General features: G+C 46.5%; 1 protein-coding gene across 3 annotated transcripts in view; it reads right to left on the reverse strand.

The window, feature by feature from the left end:
- Positions 1-19,077, reverse strand: part of LOC139755603 (battenin-like) — a 45,281-nt gene extending 26,204 nt beyond the window's left edge. Inside the window, exon 1 of one of the 3 annotated variants that reach the window (XM_071674139.1) lies at positions 18,926-19,077. The gene's annotated coding sequence lies outside the window, so the exon portion shown is untranslated. Of the gene's footprint in view, positions 1-13,433; positions 13,660-18,925 lie in introns of those variants that run through there. The other 2 variants (XM_071674141.1, XM_071674140.1) reach the window with 2 other exon arrangements.
- Positions 19,078-19,740: the final 663 nt, after the last annotated feature.

A 19,740-nucleotide genomic window follows, 5' to 3' on the forward strand; every position in this document is an offset into this window, starting at 1 on the left:
ACACACACACACACACACACACACACACATCTTACAACGCTCTGTTGAAATGATCTCTAACTCGCTAGTTTTACGACAGCCGAGGACGTGGTTTGACAAGGGATGACAACAGCACTACCGGCAAAATATTCATTCGGTCTCTTAGAGCATCAACAACAGAGGCAAGCAAACTCTTACGAGTCACTGTGGCTCTGCAGCAGTCGGCCAACAACAACGTCAAGGTGTCTACCACCGATCCTGTTATTGCAGCCACATCCAGTGGTCCGCCTTGAACGATGGCAGAGGGGATCTGTTTGTGTTGGTTTCACTTCGTCTTTTGTTGTGTTCTTTCTGCATCATTGTTTTTAAGACTACTCGCAGGTAGACCCAGGGAGGGGATAATCAGTGCCACACTTCAGTGCAGATATCTTTGATAATTTCACGAGCTTTATCACACATTCTAAACCCCATTATATAAGGATATCCAAACATTGTGGATTCTAACTCCATAAAGGGTCATTTGTTGTGCTGCAGACACAGGCATACGACACTCATACTGAAGGTAAGTCAGTGTAGCTGGTGAGGAAAGAGAATCACTTACATCCAGACTATTTCTCGTGAAGATTCGAACAAGTTAAAGCGCTAATACAGATTACAAAACAACTCGGTTTGGAGTGTGAACATGTCCAATCATTGACCCCGGACTTGCCTGATCCTCGTAAAAAAAAAAGAAAAGAGCAGCACGTGTTTACATCAGCAATATCATCAGCAGTACCAAGGTTGTACATGTTCTAAGGGGTCATCTGTACAGATGATCTACGAGAGATTACGTCCGGTTGAGATGGTATCACTGTGATAACGGGTGTTATTAATGCCTCCAGCGTTAACTCCGGCCGTGATGTGTGCAGGGGCTTCGGGAGGGGAGGGATGTTAGAGTTAATAGTTCCCTACGAAGTAGTTCGTGTGATTGCTCTCTCGCACGGCAACGATCGTGAACCACACACACCCAGAATCCAATTGCAGGTGTAGTGACCCATAATATATATATATATATATATATATATATATATATATATATATATATATATATATATATATATATGGGCGTCTTCCACTAGAGATGAAGGTATGGGAGGCTTATTTCTCATGGATTTGACCGGGTATCCGAACCCCAATGAAGAAGACTTAATTCCAGTCATTCTGCCTCTGATGCTGTGGAGTCCAAGTTCATTCATAGTGTTTAGAATCTCTGTCATTCTGAGGCAGCCCAAAATATAACTCCCACAGCTTCGTTTAGCCTTCTCTCAAGCCTTGTGTCAGGCATGGGAGCAGAGGCAAAGGCTCAGGGCAATCCATGATGAGAGGGACGTAATGTCCTCATCTTTATAACGAAATCTTACATTTGCCCCATATTGTAGACCGAGGCCAACCTGTGTGCTCTGCCTCGGTAATCACTTCCAATGTTGTTATATTAGTATTCCAAAATACCGCCTTCCAGAATCATGATGTTGGATCAACCATTCAAACTGAATCTCTCCGGTGGCGCCATATTCTCTCTCTCTCTCTCTCTCTCTCTCTCTCTCTCTCTCTCTCTCTCTCTTTGGGAGAGCGTCGAGTCTGATGATGCGCTGGGCTAGAATACACCAGAACGCCAGAGTCGACGGAGAATCAATCCTTCGCCCGCAGCCTCCGTCTGTGTGTGTGTGTGTGTCTGTGTGTGTGTGTGTGTGTGTGTGTCTGTGTCTGTGTCTGTGTGTGTGTCTGTGTCTGTGTCTGTGTGTGTGTGTGTCTGTGTCTGTGTGTGTGTGTGTGTGTGTGTGTGTGTGTGTGTGTGTGTGTGTGTGTGTGAGTGTGTGTGTGTTAGTGCATTTTTTCCCCCTAGTGTTCTAAACCCGTTAATACAAATGGGACAAGACAGGCACTAAGCACCGACAGAAATCCTAAGAAAAAGGTCCAAGGTGGCCCAGTGGTCGGTCGCCAAGTATACTATATAAAAAAAAATTGCAACGCCAACACACACACACACACACACACACACACACACACACACACACACACACATTTCCCAGGAATGAGTCGACAGAAGACGTGGGCCACTTGGTGATGGCCAGGAACCACATACTTCACACTTGGCGGGTGTGGACCAAGTGATGTTCGGAAGTATGAGCCACATCCATCTATACCAACGAAGACAGGCATCCGCCCAACTTGAGATGACGTGTAACTAGGCCTCCTGACTGCATGAGCAGAGACGGGCACCCCGTCCAACTTGAGATGATTCGCTACACGACTGTACACTGGCTAAAAAAAAAAACAAAAAAAACACAGCTTTACAGACCCGGTGCCGTAGGCCAGAAATCATGGTATACATCGCTGGCCTACTGGCATTATTGGCCTACAAAATCCTGGCATATGGGGCGGAGGCTCACACGTCCAGAAATAGAAGAGTTAACCTTATAAGCCCAGGGGACATGTCGACCCCCAGCTGGTCCCATGCAGCGCCGTGGGCCAGTCGTGTCACGAACGGGACGTGACCCGCGAACGAGAGTGTGGTGGCTGGTTAGGCCAGGCAGCAAGTGGGACACGTCATCGAAGGTCTATGGAGTACGAGGCGCTTTAAGAAGACGGTCGGAACCCAGCAGACTCCACGTGATACTGGGCGCTTTGCGACACAAATAATGCGACAGTGTCGAGAGCGGGACGGTACGACCCTTGAGGCTCGTATGATGACCTGGTCTTCAATGCGATCCCCTGACGGAAGCCTAGGCTATTATCATCCCTAAGGGTCGTACCCTTTACGACTTCGAGGGGGATCGTGCCGTCGTGGCGTGCTCATAGGCCTGACACAGTCGAGTGATAGGGGTGTGACAGGGGAAGGAGGGAGGGAATAATATATCATCAGGCAGGTAAAGTGGGTCAACATGGGTTTTAACTCTATGGATAAGCCTCTTGTCCCGTCATAGTGGCCAATGTCATCGCCGGGTTATACGAACGACCAATACCACATTACTTGACCCTTCACGAGAGTGTTTTTCCGTCTGATAACCGAACCTGATAGTATGAATGGCCAGACGTTATCTGCTGGTGCTCTCACCGCTGCCAATATCACCTTTTAAAATATGCCACCGGTCGTAATCACCGAAGCTACCGAGGTAGTCTCTAAAAAATGCCATCCCGCACCTGCAATCTGTGTGTGTGTGTGTGTGAGAGAGAGAGAGAGAGAGAGAGAGAGAGAGAGAGAGAGAGAGAGAGAGAGAGAGAGAGAGAGAGAGAGAGAGAGAGAGAGAGAGAGAGAGAGAGAACAAACGGTTACACGCTGTACACATTCCACGTCCGGGAGCCCTGCTTTGTGACCTTGCCAAAAAAAATAGCGGCGTGTTTTGGCACAGATCAAACCATCTTCAATCAATTTTTGCCACAATAAAGAAACTCCCTCATTCCACTGGGCACGATGACTTCAATACCAGATTAATAATAATGATAAATACTAATAATGATAATAATAATAATAATTACAATAATAAAATGAAATAATAATCAAATAGTTTTTCCTTTATACGCTATTGTTACCCCTGCCCATGGAGGTAGCGTCGGGTACAAACGAAAATTGGCCTCATTTTCTCTCCTCCACCTGTCGTGCACACTGCACCAAAGCCGACTATCCACAGCCAAGCCCCACAGAGCATTCCATGGTTTACCTCATCCACTTTATATCTCCTGGTTCTGCCTACTGGCACCACGTTGCTCCCAGCCCAACACAATGATTGAATTCAGTCTATTCCCTGCACGCCTCTCACCCTCCTGAATTTTACTCGCCCAAATAACTTAAAAAGCTTCTGTAACTCCACGTTTCTGTCTCCTTGGTGCATCATTCCCCCTGTCTCCCTTCACTTCTTAGACACTTGGATTCTCTTGGTCACTCGCTCTTCACTCATCCTCTCCATATGTCCGAACCGTTTTAGCACACCCCTAGTCACCTCTCTTATCCATCCTCCGCTAGCTACCTTACCTCTGTCACAGACGGTCAACCCATCTCAACTGGTACCGTACGTCCTGCCATCATCGTTTCCAGCAAGTTCTCCTTCTTCCGTTCTTTTTTTGCATCCAAGGCCCTAAGACTCGCTTCCATGCAGCACCGTCGGGACTGCTATACCATCAAACATAACCCTATTTGTCTTCTGAGACAATGACCTCACCTTCCACACATGCCTATAAAAAGGTTCCCTACGCCCCCTTACCCACCCTATGGCTCACTCCAATCTCCACGATTCCATGTTATGCCAAGTCCTTTTTCCCTTGGTATCCACATCGATAATCTGAAAATCAATTATGATATCCCGTATGTGCGATAACTCAAACCGCATATACGATTATTCATTCCCACTTTGTGTGAGAAAATCTAACCTATTTGTAAGGTAACTAAGCCCATATATATATATATATATATATATATATATATATATATATATATATATATATATATATATATATATATATATATATATAATACGTACCATCCTGTGCACAGTAACAACCCAAATATACGATAACTTATCTAATTCATGTACTATATCTGAACCCTACCGCAAGATGACTTACCTACTCTGTATTCGATAACTTAACAATCATGTAACTGTGTGTGTGATCATGTAACCAATATACATATATATATATATATATATATATATATATATATATATATATATATATATATATATATATATATATATATATATATATATATATATATATATGGAATAACATACGTACGTAGAGTAGGTAATCACCATGAGTAAGATCTCTTACTTATACGAGTACGTTAACATACCCTCTTGTGCACGACAGCTTAAAACCCATGGGGTGCGATATCTTCTCCCTCATGCACGATAACAACCCAATATGGACAGTAACTTCCCACCTTTTGTACGATGATTTATCCAGCTGGTGGGTGTAAAGGGCAGTTTGGTGGGTGGAGTCTACCAGCTGGTCCGCCAACCAGCTGGTAAGTTTAGAACAGATGAAGTGGATGAGTGGACTGGACCAGAATGGAAAGTGGAGTAAATCGAGAGTGTAAGTAGTGGAACATGCAGTGCCAAGTGGATGAAATAGTGAGGGGAAAGTAAACATCGCAGACAGATAGATAGGGAGGTAGGTAGGCAAGAGGGAGGTAGAAAGATTAGGAAGTAGATAGGAATGTAGGTAGGTAGACAGACGTGTAAGTCTATAGACAGGTAGGTAGACAGACCAACAGAAAGATGGATGAATAAGGAGATAAACAGATGATGCAGAATGAGACGATCAGCTGACTGGTCGTTGTAGGTAGGCCTAGTCTGAACCCAGGTATTACAATGGTCTTTGTAGGTAGTCGTAGTCTGCAACCAGGTATTACAGTGGTCGTTGGTATTACAATGGTCTTTGTAATTAGTGGTCTCTACCTACACCCGATACATCAACACCACTGTGCTGCAGCATCAAAGCAACGGTGGCAACCCACACCACAAGCTCCGTATCGTGTATCCTCAACCATCGTACTGTGTTCTCATTCCACTGTACCTTGACCCATACTCTGGTACCTATCTAATCACCCTGTCCCTCACCCAGGCACCCTGTCTCTCGTCCTGGTGCCCCTGTACCTCACCCTGGCACCCAGATCACCGCCCTGTTCCCACAATGGGTATCCTATACCACACCTTGGTACCCTGCACCTCACCCTGGTACCCTGTACCACACCTTGGTACCCTGTACCTCACCCTCATACCCTGTACCTCACCCTGGTACCCCTACCCAGTTCATCATCATGGCACCCTGTCCCTCCCCTTGAGACTGGATCTCGGCACGCCTTATGGTGTGGGACTGTGGCACCCATGTCATGCAGAGCCCCAGTCCTCTCACTGTCGACCTCCTCTCCCTGGCACTTCCACCCTCCCTTCGAGTTCTCAACTCTGTTGGTACTCCCTCCACTGTGAATGCCTCCCCGCCCCCCCCCTCCCTCTCTCTCTCTCTCTCTCTCTCTCTCTCTCTCTCTCTCTCTCTCTCTCTCTCTCTCTCTATCTATCTATCTATCTATCTACTCCCTAGTGATTCCATCTGGCACTCCCTCCTTCCCTATACAGACTCACCAACTGGTATTCCTGATACGTGGCACAAGTACCTGGGTATGTGCCTAACCCTGGCACCTTCCTACCTTTACCTTGGTCAAACATCAAAAGCTCCTACCAAGTATTACAAGGTCCTTCTGTCATCCTATCGAGTACTGGGAGGTCCTTCTGTCATCCTACAGAGTACTGGGAGGTCCCTCTGTCATCCTACAGAATACTGGGAGGTCCCTCTGTCATCCTACAAAGTACTGGGAGGTCCTTCTCTCATCCTACCAAGTTCCCCTGGTAACACCTGCAGTGTTGGCGACCAGAGCCAAGACCTTGAATCTACTGGGACAGGAGGAAGTGTCCACTGCCCGCTGTCCAAATACTTCCGGCTCCTGGGATTCAATATAGCCAAGCGGGAGGAAATAAACAGTGGTGTATGTTGGTTTTGCATCAGTCTCCCTGAAGACGGCCTCCGGTCGCAACGTAATGGATTTAGATACTCCTGCTTCATTCTCACGCGCGGGGATCCATAATAGATTTAGACACCCTTGTTTCATTCGTATGGGGATCCACATCTCCATTGGATTTGTCGTTAGAAACACACGGAAACAAAACAATAACACCAGAAGCAGGAACACCGGGGTTGCTTCGCCTTATTCTGAGGACGTCTGGCAGCGCTTCAGGACGTCTGGCAGAGCATCAGGAGGCCTGAAAGCGTATTAGGACGTCTGGTAGCACTACAGGACGTCTGGCAGCGCTTCAGAACGTCTGGCAGCGCTTCAGGACGTCTGGCAGCGCTTCAGGACGTCTGAAAGCGTATTAGAACGTCTGGCAGCACTACAGGACGTCTGGCAGAGCTTCAGAACGTCTGGCAGCGCTTCAGGACGTCTGGCAGCGCTTCAGGATGTCTGAAAGCGTATTAGACGTCTGGTAGCATTACAGGACGTCTGGCAGCAGCAGCAGTATTATCATTAACATTATCATCATCTTTATCATTACTGTTATCTAATAACACTTAACTACCGTCCACTCTCCAACAACCACATCACCCATCGCTGTACATCATCGTCTGCTCACAACATCACCCTCCATCGAGGGACCAGCGACATACGTCACTAGTAGGGGCTTCCACAACCACTGTCATCACTGCTGTTGGCACTACCAGCCTTAACAACAGTGACCAGACAGTAAGCAACCAAGGGTACCTAACACCCCCCCCCCCCAACCCAATCCCACAAAACCCCCTATTATAAACCCTCAAGAGGACAAAGCAAGCGAGGCTCTTGAGTGGTTAGGTAAGACAGCTAACAATATCTCGTGGTCCCCGGGCAACAAGAGGGTAATGACACTAGAAGGTGCTGACACTCGGGGGTTATGACACTAGAGGGTACTGACACTAAGGGGTTATGACACTAGGTACTAGGGGGTGCTGACACGAGGTATTAGGAGGGGTGGGGGATCAGATGAAGAAGCTAGAGAAGCAGGTGTGACAGGGGTGGGCGGGTGTAATAACTGGTTGTAAGGGAGGCCAGGCCAGGCCAGGCCAGGCCAGGCCAGGCCAGGCCAGGCCAGGCCAGGCCAGGCCAGGCATGTGAGAAGGTAAACCAGCATAACCGGTTAGAGGGAAAGGATTACGCCACAGCTCCCAGCACTGACGGTAGTAGTAGTAGCTGTAGTAGTACTAGCTGTACAAGTAGTAGTATTAGTAGTAGTAGTAGTAGCTATAGTGGTAGTAGTAGTAGCTAGAGTAGTAGTAGTACTAGCTGTTGTAATAGTAGTAGCTGTTATAGTAGTATAGTAGCAGCTGTTATAATACTAATAGCAGTCACATCTGAGGAAGAAGATAGAAGAAGAGGAGGTACAGGAATTCTGCACAGCAACTACGAGCAGACCCGATGATGATGATGATGATGAATGATGATGATGATGATGATGATCATGATCATGATGATGATGATGATGATCATGATGATGATGATCAGAGACGTCGTGACCAACATTTGGGAAGGCGTCACCAGACGCGACGTCTCGGGAGACCCACGTCTCTGTATCGTGCGAAAGTAAACAACAAAAAAATCGTCCGGAAGCAACGTTCTAGTCTTCCTGCAGCTTCCCCAAGTCTTGGAGGAGATCGACCCCAGCCGCCGTCGTCAGAGAGAACAAGGCTACGGGGCCAGTGACTTGTCCCCCCGTCCCGCCGACCCCTCCCCACCTTCGTTCGCCAGTACCCCGAGGGAAGACAAGAGGGAGTGGGTCTCCCCAGCGCTCCCAACTGGCTGGCAGAGTTTCTGTTTACGAGTGGGTTTGTGGGCTACTCAGCCACCAGCAGGTAGGGTACACTGGGGCATCGCCCTCAGGCTGGGGGGGAAGTTTGCCAAGACCTACTGGGCCAGAGAGTGACTGGCTACCTCCCGGGCTCCCGTGGTGGGAGGAGAGGCGCTCTAATGGTGTTCTGGGGAGAGAGAGAGAGAGAGACTTAAGACATCAACATGTCGTTAAGACAGAAACGTGTCAGTATTCTACCCGCCCTGGCCCCAAGTGGGGGTTAAAAGAAGGGCGAAGAAATAGTAGAGTAAAACGAAGGAACATATAAAAAAAAAAAAAACAGTAGATCAAGTAGTGATGGTCATTGACACCACAAGCAGAGGCAAAATAAGCCACCAGCAAACCTAGGCGGCTTATCGAAGCCGTCAAGGTCAACCTCTGACGTAACTACTGACATTCCCCTGACCTCCAGGGTCACACAACACGGTCACAGTACCTACACTAGGGTCAGTCCTAGACCCTCGCAGGGACAACACTGAAAACGCCATCCTGGGAGACAGAAACAACGACGACATACACTCGAGACGGTGATACGACGAGAAACAGTCATCAATGCACCACGCACAGGGAAGCAACATCAAACAGTAACACGTTTGTTCCAAGGACAGAAGAGTCGTCAACAGAAGCCCGGGAGCAGGTGGCACGAACGGATGACACAACTCACCACCAGACATCGTCAACTTCCTATTGGTCAATCCGAGAAGTACAATACCACTGGAGGTAAACCACCCAGAACTCGGGGTTTGTAGATCTCAAATGTGCTTGCTAGCTCCTACGCGGAGCTTCACCGTTCCTCAAAACTCTCTAAACGCAACGGAACGATCTTTGAGCCCGACAGTACCGTCCTGGAGCACGACGGTACGGTCTTTAAGCACGACGGTACCGTCCGAGAGCACGACGGTACGGTACGACCCTTGAATACAAAGATACGACCCTTGGGAATGCTGGCTTGGCCTCTGGCCTTACCCTGTAGGACTGAAGGTCGAAAGGCAAGGATAATGTACCCAAGACCCGAACCGTCATGCTCATGGCGTTAACAGACCGGCACTTCCCACTCTCAGACGGGTATCGATTGTGAAGCTTCGAGACTGCCCGTGTCGAGCGCTGAAACCACTGTGCCACCACCACCTCCAAATGGACAGGAACAAACTCATCATACAGAGAGTACAGTCCTGACCGCAGAATCTTATCACACACTGTTAACAGGATTGTAGAACCGTATGTGGATAGTAGATATGGGTATTAGAAATGAATGCATAGACGGAAAGGGAGATACGACTGCTGATAGACCGATCTGTTAACAGTTCGGCAAACAGACACACAGGTTAATAGATGGACAAGACCTGCAAACAGATGGAAGTCAGGATAGAGTGACTCTACAACGAGTATCTTGATACACTCATCAACCTGTCCTCTTCCTGACCACACGGCCACAACATCCCACCTTTAACCTCCTGACCACGACAGTACGAACCCTTGAACTGGATATGCCCAACGCTTTCAACATGATCATACGACCCTCGGCCTTTCGCCTGAACCCCCTCCCTTAAGGCGTAAGATCCAAGGGGAGCCAGGCTATCGTACCCTAAGGCCGCAGAGTCGTCATAAAGGGATGGGTCAACCGGTCTGCTGGTTCTGTGCTCGAGCCACCAACAAGAGAGGTGAGCGCTGTCCGCACGGGCGCGGGTGTTCCCCCACCACACTAACCCTGCCACAAGACGGAGCAGCGGCGTCGGAGGAGCCAAGGCTTAATGCCAGGGTAAAGCCCTTGGAATGAGGAGGACTCCAGGCATCACTGGATCGAAAATTCAGGGCCATGGACACTTGGGCAGCCGTATCATGGGGTCCTAAGGATTAAGGCTATAGCTGGTCCCTTGGAGTGACAAGGACAGCTCATGGGACACAAGGCTCAAGGCAAGGGTCTTACACTGGCAAGGATAGTATGGACCATCATGGGGTCCAAGGGCTGAGGGTAAGGTAGAGATTTTGGAATGACAAAGGGAGAACCATCAAACAAGGGGGAGGGAGGGAGGGAGGAGAACAAGGCCTAAGGATATGGTAAGGGCCTTGGGGCTGAGAGCCAGCCACAGGAATTCAATGGATGATCAATATCTTTCTCCTGCACACACACACACACACACACACACACACACACACACACACACACATACGTACTCTCTCTCTCTCTCTCTCTCTCTCTCTCTCTCTCTCTCTCTCTCTCTCTCTCTAACACTTACACATACACACAAATACACACACGGAAAAAGACAAGCAAAAAACCTACACAACAGGTATGTACATCATTTACACACACACACATACATGCATCTACAGAAATGCCTAGAACACACACACACACACACACACACACACACACACACACACACACACACACCATCTTTAGGAAGTACTCCATGTAAAAACATTATTGGAATCAAATTTCGTCGATATTCTAGAAATTTCTATGAAATTCCTTGACTCCCCAGACACCCTTCCTGTATTAAGTTTATGAAGTTCGTTCGCTGCCATACAACCACCATATTGCTTATTCCTCACTCAAGAATTCTAATTTCCTAATGTTATTATGTCTCAATGATTTCCCAGCAATGATGAGGACACTGTTCTGAACAATCAATATAATCAATCCCCTTGTGCAAAATGGAACGACCCCCGAGTACAGCCGTACGACCCTTGAGCATGACGGTACGACCCTTGGACTTCAGGGTGGTCTGGACTTCTAAGACGGACATACAGACAGGCGACGTCTGACGAAAATATAGAAAAAAAAAAACAAGTCTTATCCCAGCTATGAATATGGACGGTTACAGTGAGACAGGGGGAGAAGGTTGGACGGTAGGAGACAGATGAGAGCCAGTGTGTGCTTCGATCAGCTGATCAACGTCAACACACTTGCTCCGATCAGCTGATCCATATCAACAAACTCCCTCCGATCAGCTGATCCATGTCAACAAACTTGCTTCGATCAGCTGATCCATGTCAACACACTAGCGCCGATCAGCTGATCCATATCAATAAACTCGCGCCGATCAGCTGATCCATGTCAACACACTCGCGCCGATCAGCTGATCCATATCAACAAACTCGCCCTGATCAGCTGATCCACGTCAACAAACTCGCTACGATCAGCTGATCCACGTCAACACACTTGCTCTGATCAGCTGATCCATATCAATATACGTTCTTGAAACAGCTGAACTTTGGCAACATATTCGTAAACCATATTCGTTACTGACATACGACCTACACATTATCCCGTTGTAGGTAGGATGTGAAACAAAGAGAGAGAGAGAGAGAGAGAGAGAGAGAGAGAGAGAGAGAGAGAGAGAGAGAGAGAGAGAGAGAGAGAGAGAGAGTTCTAACTGGTAATCCAATACCAGGTCACCTGGCGAACCACATGTTCCCATACACACACACACACACACACACACACACACACACACACCATCGTACCAAAACCAGAGCCGGATACAACCTCTACCCTCCCTCTCACCACAGTGGTGTCACCACCTCACCACCACACAGACAGAGACACACACACACACACACACACACACACACACACACACACACACACACACAGGCTTGCGACATTGCTCATGTATGTACGAATGCCAAGATCCGTTCACTATCACAAGGGCCAGTAACTTTCTGGTCCTCAACTCTGAATAGCGCCAGGTGCTTTCCCCTCCCACGACATGCTTCCCTCCCCCCCTCCCACCCGCGCGCGCGCGTGTGTGTGTGTGTGTGTGTGTGTCAGCACCCTCTGGGGTACCCATGACCTCCCCCCCTCCCCACCCTTCTATCTTGTCTCTGTACTCAACGACTCCTTTTTCTCTGTCATGCTTTGCCAGGCGAGAGACATATAGTTTCCTTGGTTCACCTGCACGTACCTGGTCTCTATGCTGTGACTGACTGTGTTCACTCAAGAGGTCTCTTCCCTCGGTCTCTGTCACAACCCTGAGGATCTCTTTAGTCTCCCCCTCGTGTTGTCTGACTTGATGGTGTGAATTACTCTCGACACTCATCTTTGCGTTGGTGTCTTGTGTATAACTGGGTGCACAGCATCTCGTTATCAACATTGTACCAGGCGAGATGTCCCTGTCCTTTTGCATTTGGGAATTAGGGAGACTGGGTCTGTGTGTTATGGTCTGACGTGCCTTGAGCATGTGTGCAAAACATGTCTTTCACTGTGTGGCAGTCTGGTCTGCAGCCTACCGACAAAACACACACACACACACACACACACACACACACACACACACACACACACACACACACACACACACCATTTGACAGCTTCTATAATCCATACACGTGCATACACCACTTTGACAGCTAATACGCGCATACACCACTTGACAATTACCAACACACGGCATTTGACAACGATCCAGGTACACGCAGGTCTTGACAACGATCCAGGTACACGCACGTCTTGACAACGATCCAGGTACACGCAGGTCTTGACAACGACCAAAACACACACACACACACACCACATCCAGATAGCCGGTACGCACATACGCATCCAACACGCGTCAAATTTCCTATACTTTTAGCAATAGCCGTAACCGTCACTAATTGTCCGAGCCAAATTCGTCTGGTCAACAATATATATATATGTTCACGTCCATCCATCAATTTGATCCGTATCTACATACAACCTCTTTTTCAAGCACTTCAAAAATATTCTGTTCCACATTACGATATCTTTGGCGTGAAATCACTTACGAAATTTCATAGTCATTCGTTCCTACCTCACTCTGAGGGAGACGATACATCATTTGGAGCTTATTCATGTCAAAGACTCCCTATATAAATGTACAAAAGGAATGTCAAACGACGTAAGACGCTTCTTAATGCTGAATTCGTTTTCGAACCTTTCCCATCAGAAATACATCTGCCAGACCCATACAGGATGCGCTAGACAGGTCAATACACTTTCGTGTCGCAACCAAAGATAAAAGACAGACAGAGAGACAAATCTCCACGTAAAACAAATGAAACTTCTGATGTGCTCACCTGATGCTCTGTTTTCTCTTTTCTGTTGCTAGAAACACACACGCACACACAGACACAGACAGCTTCCTCGGCGTGAAATGAAATGAAAGACTGTCCTCAATTACCTCTGAGTGAGGGAGGATCGTAAATGTCTTGTACGGTCCGGGGTCGTGGTCGTCTCCCTTCACACGAGCAGCTGCCAGTTCACAGTCTGCCTGCGCTCCTTTCTGGCGAGCTTTGAACTTACTGATGTTCCAGAGGCTATGAGACCCCCCCCCCCCCAAACCCCCTTCCCCGAGTCCTATTCAGAATATTCTCGTAAGATCGCCTAAGGCATCGCAAGTGAGAAGTTCGGCCAATCACAGGGGAGAGTCTTCGTCGCCATGGCAACCAATAACCAATGGCAAGGCGGGAAAATCAGCTGGGAAGTGTAAACATGCGCCAGCTGGCGATGTTACAATCTCTCTTGTGATTTACAGCCGTGGACTTTGTAAGCAATTAGGAGGGAAAGGAGGAGGAAACTTAATACCTGAAAAGAGATTACATGATGTGTTCATGAACTGTCCTTAGAAAATATTAACGTGTAAAGGCGAATCAACGTGAGCCTCTTAGATATTACCTTGGGAAGCTGTCGCGTTAGCTGCTTCAAAATAGTGGCCAAGAAAGGAGGCAGATGACATACCCCCTCAGTACTTAAAGATCCAAAGTAGTGCATCGAAGATGAGTTCATAAGATCAGCAAGTCTTCTTCTGTTAAGTCTAATGGTTGAAGCACACACACACAAAACTCATTCCATTTCATTATGGAATTTTTTAGTGTACAACCTAACCTAACCTGACCTGGTCAATACCGAATATACTCCTCCCTGATCTGACCAAGGGGTGTACCGAGACTGTACCCTCCTACACAACACTCAATATGACCTCTGACCCTGACTGACCTGACCAGGGGTGTTCTGAGAGCGTACTCTCCCACTCGACACCCTTACTAACCACCCTTGATCCAGTTTAGGTTACGGCATAGATCTTCAACAGACCTTAATTTTGAGGGGCCACAGACTTCGACGCTTCCGGCGTCGACAACCAAGCTTATGGATTTAGGACAGATCAGTCCAGGTCAGTCGAGTATGATGGTCTCCTGATAAACCAATAACCCAAAATACAAAGGTAAACAATGACACCAATAACTAGCACAGACAGTGGCACGGTTGGTGTCTTTACCTGAAACCTGCGTTGTCGGGGGAGACTTCGTTCGCCCCTTCCCTTCCGTCTTATTCTGGCCCCTTCCCATCTATCTTATCTCTGTTAGTTTATTTCGAGGTAAGCCACGGTCCAGGGCGCGGGGGACAGAGGTCCTCCCGGTTTAGGGTTAAATACGTTCAAGACGGCGACTGATCACAAACCTTCCAGCGTCCCTAGTAGATTCCGTGCAAATTCATCTTATCAGAAGTGATCTCTGTATGAATGATGGTATGTGCAAATGCGATCAGTCGATAAACCCACGCGGAGATAACGGATAATAACTTAGTCGGCAAAACAACGTGTGAACCACCGGTACCGAGTAATAGGCAAAATAGCCACCGACTTTGAAGCTTTTGATTCAAAAGTGAAATTCTTCAGGTCTCAGTTCGTTTACGACGAGGTCATGATAAGAGCGCGAACTAACCTCATTCTTTGTTGAGCTAACGATTATAAACTATGCCACGAAAGAACTTGTTTCATTACTTTGCTTTAAACCTCAGCTTCATCTACAATAGTAGGACATTCTTAAGTTAACAACACGAACTTCTAGATTACTGAAAAATACAGAGCGTACAATTTGTCGAATTTAACACCTACTTTCATACTATAATCTCCGTCCGTGTGAAGGAGGGGGCTGTGGTCTTTCATAGTGCAGTGTGTTCGAACGTGTCATATAGGATGGACGGCGGAGGAATCTGTTTATCAAGAGACATCCGTCCAAACTCAGCATTTGTGCAACGCAGCGAAGCGGCTGGCAAGCCTAGCCTCGCATCTACCGAGAACTAATATAACAAAAGAACGTCAACTATTTCCTTACTTCTGTTAATTCCTTTTCCATCACAAAATGTAAAGTATGTATACACGTGTCTTACATCAAGGGTGACTGCCTCCTATCATTTATAATTTTTCCAGTTCTGCTTAAATTTCCCTAGTCCTTCTTGATTTTACCTAAATCTACTGAACCATTTTGTTCAATAAGTCGTAACTTTCTATCGGTTGGGTTCCATTATGAGATGTGCAATACATAAAGAGCGAAAGTAATTAAAATACATGTTAATGTTTTGCTTTCTTCTGGAAAGACTAATATACATGAGGATAAATAGAAGCGTGCCTTCTGATGCCCTGTGCTAATCCTCTTTAACTGCCAATCAAGCGCACATTGACTGGGGAGGCAGTGGATTCAACACCCGGTCAAGTGCATATGAGAAGGAAGTAGTGGATCTAACAGCCAATAAAGCGCCTATCACGGTGGATCAAACAAACAATCAAGTGAGCATCACGTGCGTGGAGGATCAAACAACCAAACGAGTGAACCTCACATTGGAGAGGGTCAAACAACTAATCAAATGCACATCACCGGGAAGTGGAAGATTTAAATCTCCCCTCTTGGCACACTAAGCGGCTGTGAACTCGTTTCACTATTTCCATCTCTTCGGTCTTTGTCCTCAGCGCCATTAAGGTTAGACAAGCATAAATTTGTACGCCATAATGAACACCGAATTTTCATCACAAAAACACACCGAGGAAGTATCTCCTTGTATAGAGGTATTCCATACAAATCTAAATTAAATTATTTAAAGGTAAAAGTGGCTGCGTCTCCTTTGCGTTAGTAAAAAGGAAACTTATGTTAATTTCTACCCGCTAGCTGGCGTGTCACCCACAAAATAGGCACCTAATTTCGAGCAAGAAATACTTGAAAGCATGACTAAAACGAAGGTGGAGGAGGCCCTACTGGCCACCTATCTAGCGCCAGCTATAAATGGCCATGCATTTACCTAACCTACGTTTCAATACTTCCTAAATGTTTGAGTCTATTAACTCATTTTCGTTTACTACTCTCTTACCAAATTAGTATTTACCTATTGTTTTAATACAAAAACAGATGTATTGTGAGTCATACTTTTAAAATTAACAGGGGAAATAATTACAGCACGATTCTCTTTCGTGCCCAATTTCTAGTATAATAATATAGTTGCAGCAATCTTCTATACAAGACAAGGAAACCTAATATGAATTAGGATCCAAACTGTGGGCAATTATTTTACTGCAAACGAGGCAAATCAACAACAACAATTATCATATGAAATGACCAACTAGACTACTTGAAAGCAACACAATTACATGCCATTAAAACGAAACTAGAAACACCTCGCTCCGAGTCCATTAACGACGCAATCTTGTTCCTCTTTAATAATGTCTTCGGCCATTTCTAATTCACAAACTCTCTCCATACTCAGACCTTACGTTTCTAATCTCCTATTACACATACTCAATGGTTCGTTGGTTGGCATTTACCTATTCGTAACATACGATTTCATATATGTATTTGTCTAATTGCATTATAGGAGCACGACGCCACATGAGAGAACACCTCGTGCAACCGCCACAACTCACAGTGGTGATCCCCGAATTACAACGGACCACAATCAATGTTGTACGAGTTTCGTTGGAGGCAAAGCAAGACAGTGCAACATACGGTAACGGTTGTTCAGGGGGATGGTGCTGGTTGCTTTAGGTATGGTGCCGTCTGTTTTTTCTTACGATGCCGGCTGCTGTGTGTGTGTGTGTGTGTGTGTGTGTGTGTCCTACGCAGGTTTTCTCTCGGTACGGTTCTAGTTGTTCTTGATACGTGCCGGTTGTTCAAGGTAGGCGGTTACGTCTGGTGCTGCTGCCGAGTAGTTTATATTGTCTTATTCTAGGTACGTTGCCGGTCGATTTACGTAAGGCGCCGGTTTTGCTTGGTACGGTGACGGTTTTTCTATCCACGGTGTTGGCTGTGTAGTTAAGAAGCCCCGTAACGTCCTAACTACGTTAACAGGCACTCACAGTCATTGCCATAGCCGTCCGCTCGTCTTAAAAGTGCCTTTTATTATCCCCCCTGATGTGAGCTGATAGCATCCATTATCGAGGACTAAACATTAATGACTAATGTTTGGATTCGGTTTAACCTTAATATCTCTGCTCCAGAAATGTTACAAATGCTTAACAGATGGCTCTGCTTACGCTCCAGTAATGTTTACATGACACAGGAGGAACGAAACGCTTCTCCTGCGCCGTCTACTGGCGAGGGGAACATGCCAGCCTATAGCAAGTATAGCAACGGTGCTACGGAAATGTCAGCCACGATATAAACCTCGTATCAGATGTTCAATAGTTAGCGATGTAGCCCATCGCTCACTGGTTTAAAAGATGGCGTTGGCGTTACCGGACTCTGCTTGTGGCAATATCGCTAGAGAAAAGTCACCTTTGACGAGGTTGTTGGCATCAAGGTCCAATCTCGTCCAAGAAATTCTTACACTTACTCTAAAGGAGCCCATCCTTCCCTTGCTACTGATTATAGCGCAGCTTTGTAAAGGTGCAGAAGCCCCTGGCGACGAGGTCCCGAGGTTATATAATAATAATGAATGGCGTCAGACGTTACTGGCGTTTCTTAGTAAACTGAAGGCAAAGGACACATCGAAATAACGTGTACTGTACTCTGGTGGTGCAGATGATGTGTAATAAAATATGGTGTACATAAGGTGATGACGTACACTCTACCAGGGATGTACAATGAAGTGATGTACATTTGATGACAATGGTGTACATTTTCTGGCGGTCCCCAGATCTATCTCACTTATCTGCAAATGGACTTGCCCTCCCGGCTAATCATACTCGGACAAACGGGCTAGTCTGATTTATTCCTCGTAAAGATTTACTCATTAGTTATCTAACACTAAGCTACCGCCTGATTTATTTGCCAATTATCTAACACTAAGTTACCGCCCGATTTATTTCTAGACTTAGGCAAATTATCTGATCATTTTAGTGGTGGATTTAAGCTACCAGTTTTCATTCTTCCCAATGTTTCGTCATTCGGCCTTGGATTTACAAGTCTGCCTTAGTTTTCACACGCTTCCATTACTCATTGATTGATTCCCATTCGTTCCACATTCTTTTCTCGCACGAAAACGTCATATTCTACCGTAGCGTTGTTCACAGGGAATTATTCAAGTTTCATCGATTGTCCATAAAACTTGTGCGCTGGTATTTTTCAGCGCGTGCACCGAGCACATCAGTAATTCTAATTTGTGCGTCAGTAGCACAACAAACTGTTTGTTTACAAAGTAATAAACGCTTTAGTTATGCATATCGGAAATCCAGTTTATACAAGAGATCCCAACACCTGTCTGGGAAGAACTATTAAATCGAAATTCAACAAAAAAGCAATGACAACTACGGTCGATAGTAACAATAAGACACCTTAATTTCCGCTGCATCCCTAGCACTCACCTATAGCCTAATCAAGGTTTAGGGGTAGACGGTCGAAGGTGGACGGGCTGTGTGTGGGGCTGACAGGAGTCCCACTCCGCACCAAGAACACCACTTGACAACTGACGCATCAGCGGCTCCACTACTATTCCACACACAATGTTTTACGCGTACTAAGATCTGTGACTTGCGCATGCGCGGGTGTGTTTACACGGGCGTGTTGGTGGTCACTGGCTGCCAGAGCCGCTCTGGCTGTTAGGTTTAACTACGCTCCACTTACGAGCGGACCTCCCTACCTTAGGCTGCGTCTATGCAAAGTACTTTCTTTCAAGTTGAACTAGTTTATTATGGGTTCCAACCTACTGACCGTCGAGAAGGTGATGCCCGACGAGTCTGCAATCCATATGATTGTCGTTAGCCTATCATTATTTACGCGGATTTCCTTTAGTATTTTCAATTTTGGTTCGTGCGACTGCTTCGCTACTTCAACTCGTCTATCCATCGCATGTTGTGAGAGGTTACCACCTCTGTTCATCGATCGTTTTCTGTAATCTCAAAGAAAACCTCCCGACTGTTTTCAACTGCAACTGTTCCTAACGACTGATCATCTTCCCAACGACCAAACGCGGAGAAGAAAAAAAAAACCTAGCCTTTATTCTGACTCTTTACTGTTATAGTTTATCAACGTAACTGATGAGCGATTGGGGCTGTGCTCCGTTAAGCGGATTGTTCTACGGGATCCCTATGTACTGTGATGGAATGCGAGGTTCCTGGTAACCCTAGGAACAAATGTCACGGACCTCAACACTGTTAATAATTCAGTAGCAACCAGGCTG

This window comes from Panulirus ornatus, chromosome 19 (assembly GCF_036320965.1).
Source record: "Panulirus ornatus isolate Po-2019 chromosome 19, ASM3632096v1, whole genome shotgun sequence".
NCBI lineage: Eukaryota > Metazoa > Arthropoda > Malacostraca > Decapoda > Palinuridae > Panulirus > Panulirus ornatus.